Source organism: Vicia villosa, linkage group LG7 (assembly GCF_029867415.1).
Source record: "Vicia villosa cultivar HV-30 ecotype Madison, WI linkage group LG7, Vvil1.0, whole genome shotgun sequence".
Classification (NCBI taxonomy): Eukaryota; Viridiplantae; Streptophyta; class Magnoliopsida; order Fabales; family Fabaceae; genus Vicia; species Vicia villosa.
Window position 1 is genome coordinate 34,933,558 of NC_081186.1, and position 9,834 is coordinate 34,943,391.

Genomic DNA, 9,834 nt, shown 5'->3' on the forward strand with positions numbered 1-9,834 from the left:
AAATCAATGCACACTCTTAACTTTCCATTTTTCTTAATAACTGGCACAATATTTTCCAACCATTCGATGTACCTTGCAGTTCTTATGAACCTGCTATTGAGGAGCCTTTCGACTTCCTCCTTGATTTTTGACATTATTGCTGGAGCAAAACATCGAGGTGTTTGCTTCACTGGCTTCTCTCCAGCTTTTATTGGTAGCTTTAGTTCGACCAATTCCCTGTTCAAACCTGGAATTTCATTATAGTCCCAAGCAAAACAATCTTTAAATTCTTTTAACAAAAATATTACCTCTAATTTGAGCTTTTGGTCGATGTTGGCGCTGATATAAGTGGATCGTTTATGTAACACCCCGATATCCGCTGCACGCATCAACCGTGTCGGCCAACCGAGCATGTTACCGGCTTAATCAATAATCCCCCCTAGGTCCGCTTATCGGCTGCCCAGGAAATATTGTTTTTGCCTCCCGCAGGAATCGAACCATGTACCTAGGGGTTAAGTACATATTCATAGCAATTCCTGCTACCAATTGACCATATGGGCCTAAGACATGGATTCCAAACACATCCATGGGCTTCATATTCACTCATAAACTAATTATTTTCTTTTTATAGTATTTATTTTATTTATTTGAATTTTAATTCATTTAAATATTAATAAAATACATAAATATGAAATAATTAAATTTTAAATCAAGGTTTTGATTTTACAATCAAATCCAATCATCAAAATACTCCTCATTTAAAGGAAAATTCGTGGTAAACAAGAAGGGAAGAATTGAATCAAGATTCTATGCAAAAATAGAAAAGAATTATATAATTTTTATCAAAATTTCTTTCTCCAAAGTTGCATAAGGATCCAAGCCCAAGGTTTCAACCTAATCCACTCCTCATATATATACAAAAAACCTGCAAGCAAGAAAAAAAACCCTAACGAAAATCCTTGCCACATAACAATCTCCAAAACTCGCAAAAACATCAAGAAGAGTGACTTTCGAGTTCATTACAGCCTTTTTCAAGAGCAAGAAATCATCCAATTATCTTCTCAAGGTGGTATAAAGTAAGGTTGAATCGTTTTTGAAGTCCTTTAACGTGACTAACGTGCGCACCATGTTCATGTTTTCATTCATGCATTCTTAAATTTTGTTTATCATGTTTCGATATATTTCCATTTAATCTAATGCTTTTTATGAGCTTCTGGAATTGTTTGAGACAGTTTAGAACCGGTGGGACGAGGATTTAACACCGGCAAGGAGGACCACCATTGTTAGGGTTCCGATTTGCTTTCCTTCGAACCTCATTATACGAGCGTTTTTAGCCAAAACGGATGTGAAAATCAGACTCAGGATGATCGATTTACGTGACATGGGTACTCTTTGGTTTTTGTTAACGTGTTGCATGAGTTATTTGGTTTTTTTAGATTTTGCTACCAAGAATTACAGGAAACCGCAGCCAAATCGCAGCAAGTATGGAGGTAAATTCGTAGCAAATATTGAAGTCTGAAGGTTGAAGATGATGAGATAGGGTTGGGACTTGCTGACTTCACGTGTCACCGCGTGATTCGTTGGTCAACCATTGGAGAACTCTCTCTCCGTTTCCTAGTGGACCGCGCTCAGGTTTGTGGGTCCCGGGTCTGACTTATTCAAACTTTTTCCAATTAGTTTCATGTATTATATTTATTGTATTTGTTTCAATTACCAACAACTAACAAACGCAGTGCAGCTGGCAGAAGTCATCTTAAATTAATATCATAGACTTGGGTTCGAACCAGGCATGAGACCTTATTTTTTCAAACGAATAATTCACTGATTGCATGTCTAATCCTAAGCTGCGCACACGCTGGACCGTCGTTCTCAACCACAGGATCTTCACGAGATCAGATCCTACGCCCCTAGAAGTGCATGACTACCATAGGGTCTCAGGAGCAGCCACACTTGATCACCAACTAAGCCCTTGTTTCTATTTATTTTATCTTATTTTTATTGTACAATTCTTTTTTACATCCTTCATTTATTTATTTATTTATTATCATATTTTTTGTTTATTTAGACTCATAACATAAAATTACATAATAATTTTATAATTCATTTTTAATCGAAAACCCGACTTTTTACAAATTTATCAATAATTGTCTTTTAAACAATAAAAATTATCATTTTTTGCATGTGCTTTTAATCGATTATTTTTATGGTTTGTTAACCTCGATTTATTTATAAACCCTAGAATCCTCAGGTAGGTGTTATCCACTAACGCTTTTTTTTAGCCTTATAAACCTTTTGGGTCACAATAAGTTTTCTTAAATAAACCTTTTTAGGTTCAGGGTTTGTAAACCTTTTTAGGGTTTGTAGAACATTCATACACTGAAATTCTTCCCTCTTATGCAAATTTTCAGGGTTACCTCAAGATTTTCCGACTACGCGCCGTGGCAATCAAAAAGCTAAGTTCTGATCCCTTTTTTTATTATTTAAATTATTTTACCTTTTTAATTTTTGCCTTATGACTTAAATTATGATTGGTTTCGTCTGGTAATGAATTCCTCCTACACTCACTGTTCCACTGTCCTTTTTCATTTAATTCTCAGATGATCAGGGTCAGTCGAAGGTTCGAGGAAAATCAAGGCTGAAGACTGCCATTTAATTTTATGTTTTAATTTCCCCCATTCCCGCAGGTGTTTATTGTAATAGCGTAGGGTTTTTATCTTTCCGCCTTTAATTTCCTGTAATTTTAAACTGCGTGGTTAGTAATCTTAGGGAGTGCAAGCCTTTAACAGAAGTAGATAACTAACTATAAGATAAATATCTGAATTAACCACCTGATTGATGCACACACTCACCTTTAGGGTAACCTCTTCTGTTGCCTTGTTGCCTGTTGCCTCTAATTGTAAAAATAGTCAAGTCCCTCGATTCCGAGGATACCTCAAGCAAGGTTGCCTTAAAGAATAAAAATCATCTAGTCCCTCGATGTTGCCTCGGAAGAATAAGATGATTGTCCCATTGCTAAGGTATCCTCGCATGTTGCCTAAAAAGATTAATGACTATTATATCCTTCCCTTAGACTACCTGCCCTCTTTATGGCATGGGACAGTCTTATGGCGAACGATTACTCGATGACCCTTCTACATCCAATTGAAAGACTTCCTGCCCTTTCATGGTATGGATAGATCCTTTCACCCGAAAGACTTAAAGAACAAGAAAGACAACTTAGGGTAGGTAGTTCTTAATTGCTTGCTCTATTCGAATTCAAACTAAAAACTTTTTTCTACTTCTTTTCAAAGAATCTTTTCAAAAGGCTACGCTTATTTACAAGCTAAAGTTCTTCTTCAAAAATCTTTTCAAAACAATTCAAACATTTCAAACAAAGTGAGCTAAGCAATTAAGAGCCCATGGATAACCATGGATGCAAAGGGTGCCTTACACCTTCCCTTTGCATAATTTACCCCCCGAACTCAAAATCTTTCAAAGGTCTTTCCTGTTCTTTTTGCCTTTCCTAATTGGATAAAATAAAAGTCGGTGGCGACTCATGCTTAACCGCGACATTTCGATTATAAAAAGTCAGTTCACCGTATTACAGAACTGGCGACTCTGCTGGGGACACTTTCGATTAAAAGAGGGGTTACCTTAGAGCTAGGATCACTTTAAACTTGTTTGACTTGTTTGCTTTATCTTTAAAGGCTGTTTTGGGTATTCTACTGTGTGAAAGATCCTACACACGAATCTAGTGTACCTTAGGTATGTGGCATGAGACCAGGAAGGCTGTACGACATGTATCGTTATGGTTGAACTGGTGGCCACCGTTAGTGTGACGCTTTGGTTTGTCCTGATGGCCCTTGAACATGATCGAGGAGACATTTGGCTACCGCGTGGTGTCACAAGCACTAATTCGCCCTTAGAACCTTAGTTGAACTTGACTTTGGCCTATAGGAAGTAGCGAGATAGCTGGCTTTGGATTCCTGAATGAAGCCGGTTGATACTCGATGCTACACTCATTGAGATTGGACTCTAGGGATGCTTTTGGCTGGCCGATCGAGTGCAATGTTGAGACAATGCCCGCGAGAAAGATCAGGGATATGAGCACCATAGAACCCGGTTACTACTCTAGGACAGGTTGAACCAACTTAACTTCAGTGGGGAGGGTATTTACCTACAAACTTCACGCAAGCCTTTAAACCTAAGGACACTTGTGTGACTTGTCTGTGCTTGCTACTAACCCTTTGGTTTTCTTGCAGGTTTTTTTGTGGGACTCACTCAGCCTTACTATCTTACGCTTTGCCTGATGCATTGCATAACATCATGACATCATGACATCATAAGCATAACATGATTTAACTAACCCTTTCAAGGATCTTAGGGATTTAGGGCGCACAACTTCAGGTGCTCTTATCAAAGATTGAATTCCTATCAAGGGGCAAGAGGATTTATTTTCCTCTCGCCACATACCTTCCGATTCAGAGAAGTTGTACCTATCAAGGGGCAAGAGGATTTATTTTCTTCTAGCCATGTACTTTCAAATTCAGAAGTATCTCGAATCAGAGGCTATGACCCACTGGATATGGTGAGCTTGATTCCCATAGAAGAACATCCAAAAATCAGAGTTCTTCAAACAAAGATGCGACTAAATCATTTTCCAATGTGGCTAACTAAATTTCCTAAAGATCCTTGAAAATATTGCATCTGCATTCATAACATCGCATCACAGGTTTCCACCACAGGTTTCTCACCTCCTCGCTGTTTATTTCAGCATCATGAATCTTGAGCAATCAGTCAAAGACCTTCAAGCTCAGAATGCCCAGTTTCAAGATCTGATCCTGAACTTATCCAAGGGGCAAGACGAGCTGAAAACCCTTCTGACTAAGAAGGAGAAAAAGACCAAGAAGCCCAAAGGAGTGATCAACCTGGGAAGAAGATTCAAGGGTCGTCCCAAGAAGGTTGCAGAAACTGGAATTCCTAAAGATGAGGAAGAGGAAGAGGAAGGAGATGATCTTAGTGTCAAGAACAATCAGGGAAGCCATGTAGGTTCTGATGACCAGGAAAAAGAAGAAGACGAAAATGAGTCTCCTCAAGACGAGGATTATGCTGATGAGAAGTATAGACTACTAGAAGAGCGCCTGAGAAGCGTGGAAATTCAGAAGGTACCTGGGCTGGATTTTGAAGAACTAGGACTCGTTCCCGGAGTAGTTATTCCTCCGAAATTCAAAACTCCCGCCTTTGCTAAGTATGATGGAGTCTCTTGTCCCAAGATGCACTTGAGGTCTTATGTAAGAAAGATTCAGCCCCACACTGCTGATAAGAGGCTCTGGATCCATTTCTTTCAAGAGAGTTTATCTGGAACTCAACTCGAATGGTACTATCAACTGGAAAGTACCAACATCCGTACTTGGGAAGATTTGGTTGTTGCTTTCTACCAGCAATACCAATACAATGCTGACCTCACACCAACTCGCATACAACTACAAAGCATGTCTATGGGACCCGAAGAAAGTTTCAAGGAGTATGCTCAAAAATGGAGAGATCTAGCTGGAAGAGTCAAACCCTCATTGACCGACAGAGAATTGGTTGATATGTTTATGAATACACTGACTGGTCCTTTCTACAGCCATTTACTTGGAAGCTCCTCGTCTGGTTTCACCGATCTCATACTGACTGGAGAACGTGTTGAAAGTGGTATCCGAAGCGGAAAAATTCAGGTGGCTATTTCTTCTAGTACCGTGAAAAAGCCATACAATCAGAAGAATGAATCCAACACTGTTGGGGCAGTCCTGGTCTCTAGTCAGGCTCCAACACAACAACAACAAAAAGATCAACGCAAGCAACAAGGTGGCCAACGTACTTGGAAATCAAAACCCAAGAGGTCATTTACCCCACTACACATGCCATTGGCTCAAGCTTTGCAACACTTGCTCGATCGGAGTCTGATAACTCTACTGCCTCCATACTCAGCTCCTGCTAATCCCGTCCCTGGGTACAAGCATCATGCAAGATGTGCTTACCATTCAAATAGTCCTGGTCATGATACAGAAGAGTGTGGGCCTTTGAAACATAAAATTCAAGACTTGATTGAAGAAGGGATCGTTGAATTTGGGCAACCAGAGAAGCCACACAAAGTCTAAAGGATGGCTATTTAGATCATTAATTTACTCGCATTAGCAATCTCTTTCCTGTTTGTTTAAACATTCGTCTTATGTCAGACTCTATTTATTTTATAATAATCATTAATGCATTGCATATGTTTGTCTTGATTTATTTCTCTTCCGGTTTCTATATTAAACTTTGTTTTTAATTGATTTTCTTTATGATATTTAACTCTCGCTAAAGCTGTAAGCCTTTTGAGGGAGGATGACGAAAACGATACCGCAACCTCATACAGTATGCTTTCAAACAGACTATGCTGACGATGTACAGGCATTGTTTCAAATCCTAAATAGTGGAGATATAAGGATGTTAATCCCTCGTCAACCCCTTCGAGCCTAAGAAGTAGAAGTTTTCCTTCTCATACAGATTAAAACTTTTAATCATAACCTGGGGCAGGGTAGTTACTCAGTTAACTCAATTATACCAAGTGCTTTACATAAGTGATGGATTCTCGTGATTCTCAAAAGAAAAAGAAAACTGTTAAGTCAAAACCTATGAAGGAGACTAATAAAAAAATCGAAATATCCCGCTAACTGTAATCTCAAAATAAACAGTTCAGGCAAAAGTTAGGGATAATAAAGTCAAAAAAGAGGTTACTACAAATCCTCGACAAAAGAAAAATTACAAGAAGGATGATTGCCTTTCCAAATAAACTTTCGATGCTGAAACCATCACCAAATATCAACATTACGACTTCAAGGCCTGCTAGAACTTAAATGCAAAGTTAACTGAGCATAAGACCGAAGAACATCATGAAGAGTGGGATGGGTACAAATAAACTTTGAGCCTTTATCCTTTGTTTCTTAAACCGTGAACCAAGCCACGTTACAACCCTTGAAAGTCCTAACTGAAGCATGGTTAGTTCGAAAGCGTACTGTCACCAAAGGGTATCCTGACTCCTTAAAGTTTACCAAAAATCCAGAGTTGATATCATGTTTTTACAAATATCACTCTCTTACATATTTTGTTTTACTAAAATTGTCTTTAACTCCAAGACAGACATATGCATTGCATTTTAATGAGTGTCATTATAAAACAATTTTGTCTACGTAATTTCAAATGTTTGGCATCAGGATGAATCTGCATGGGGCATAATTAATGACTAAAAGTCCTCCCGACAAATAAATTTGCAGAGACGTCTCGTATGCATGACTCGATCAACTAAAAGCTTGTTTACACAAGGGGCATGACATATCCATAGAATCTCTTAAAGGCACTGAAAAACTAGAGAAGTTAATTCATCACTGGGGGCATGTCACATCAGTCACAAATCTCAATGAATGCTATTTAGCTACTAGCATCAGATGACGTCAGTATCTGTCTCTTCTTTAAAATTCTAATTCCAAATTCAAGTATCGAGCATACCAAGCTATTGATTCCAGGGTCAGGTATGCTCTCGCAAGTGTTTTTCAACAGGAAGTACTCAAAGACAAGGGGCAATGAAGAATTGAAAATCTCTGGGAACCTTCCCCACAAAGCAATTTTCATAATATATCCACACATAGTTAACTTTAAGAAGTTATCTTCAAGCAATCTATTCCCAACAGAAACTTAGTTCCCCAACGGAGTTTATACTTCTGACACTGTCGGTTCTCCGACACAATCTTCTTCTCTAGCATGGTTTATTCAAACTCAAAGTTGCCGCTGAGAAATCGGGTCGGATATTATGCTCATTTCTCTTGTCCCCAGGATACATCAGGATCAGATCACTCAAGTCAATCTCATCCCAAGCGAAGATCAAAAATCCCCAACTGGATATAATCGAACGAAAGACAGGAATTTTCTTGTCATTATCTCTGACAGCATGCAGGGATTTATTTTCTCAATCAGCAGTTGCTATACAAGAAGCATCAATATGATCCGACTATATAGTCCATCCCTGCATCATTCATAAATACATGCATAACATACAGTACTCTCGTTTATTTCGAGAATCTCAATACCTGCATCATGATATTGCATAAAACTAATCTTTCTCTTTTCAGGTCACTTCATAATCAAAAGAACATTATCATCCAAGTACGGTGCAAATACAATCGTATCAACGATTCAATCTCATCCAAGACGAATACTATTCTGATGCTTCACTCTGGCCTTTCTTCAAAGATAATTCAGAAACAATCAAAGAATTTCTCATCCTTTCTAGGAACCTTTCTAGTTTAGTCTTCCCTAAGACGTCTACCAGCCTTTCTAGGAGCCTTTCTAGGTAATCTTTTCTAAGATGATATCATATCCTTTCTAGGAGCCTTTCTAGGTAATCTTTTCTAAGATGATATTATATCCTTTCTAGGAGCCTGTCTAGGTAATCTTTTCTAAGATGATATCATATCCTTTCTAGGAGCCTTTCTAGGTAATCTTTTCTAAGATGATATTATATCCTTTCTAGGAGCCTGTCTAGGTAATCTTTTCTAAGATGATATTATATCCTTTCTAGGAGCCTTTCTAGGCAGTCTTGTTTAAGACATATCATATCCTTTGTAGGAGCCTTTCTAGGTAGTCTTGTTTAAGACATATCACTTCCTTTCTAGGAGCCTTTCTAGGTAATCTTTTCTAAGATGATATTATATCCTTTCTAGGAGCCTGTCTAGGTAATCTTTTCTAAGATGATATTATATCCTTTCTAGGAGCCTTTCTAGGCAGTCTTGTTTAAGACATATCATATCCTTTGTAGGAGCCTTTCTAGGTAGTCTTGTTTAAGACATATCACTTCCTTTCTAGGAGCCTTTCTAGGTAGTCGCGTGTAAGACGTTTTGTACCCTTTTTAGGAGCCTTTCTAGGTTAATCTTGTTTAATACATATCTCAACCTATCTAGGTAATCTTCTTCAACATATTTATCCAACATGTTCTAATACATCCACTGCCCTTTCAAGGAGTTTCTCAATTAATCTTCTACAAGACACTTCTTCCCGAGCTTTGTGTAAAGCCTAATCTCTTTTACATCAGTCAATGATCTACCCTTTTCAGGAACCTTTCCAGGTAGTCTTCTGTAAGACATTACTTCATCTCTCCTTCATATACAATCAATGCATATGATCCAGTCTGAAAAACATCTGCTTTTCAAACATCTGATGGCATCTTCAAGCCCATCTCCGACAAGCGCCTTTCAATACTTCAAGCTCGGATGTAGTCTAACATACGACTTATCCTGAATTTCGTATAGATCAGATGGTATCTTTAAGCCTATCTCCTATAAAAGGTCCCTAACTCAGCAAGGGCAAATTTCTTGGGTATTCTATTGTTCAATCCCCTTCTACCTTCAGACTCCGACAAGCACACATGCCAATCTACATCTTCAGGTTTAAGAAAATTGAACAGGGGCAGCTGTCATACCCCAAAATTTGCCCACCGTATTTTTATACTCAAGCTCATTCGAACATCAGAAGCTCAAGATTTGACTAACTGTACACTCTCCTAAACAACAACCCTCAAACTAGGGTTTTGGTCTTTTCAAAGAAAAATCAGGTTCTGACACCTCAAGTGGATCTCGGGGTCTCTCACATATCTTATAATATCCTCATGACAAGTTTCAAGCTTTGATTCCTAAGAATGTTCAGTCAACTGCTCAAACGATCAATAGTCGACCTAAAAGTCAAACCATGATCAAACCACAGTCAAAACTTTTGATTTTTTGTCAACATCCTCATTATGAAGTATAATTCATCATTTGATCAAGGACTGATCATGATTCATCAAGAAAAGCTCCAAAATCA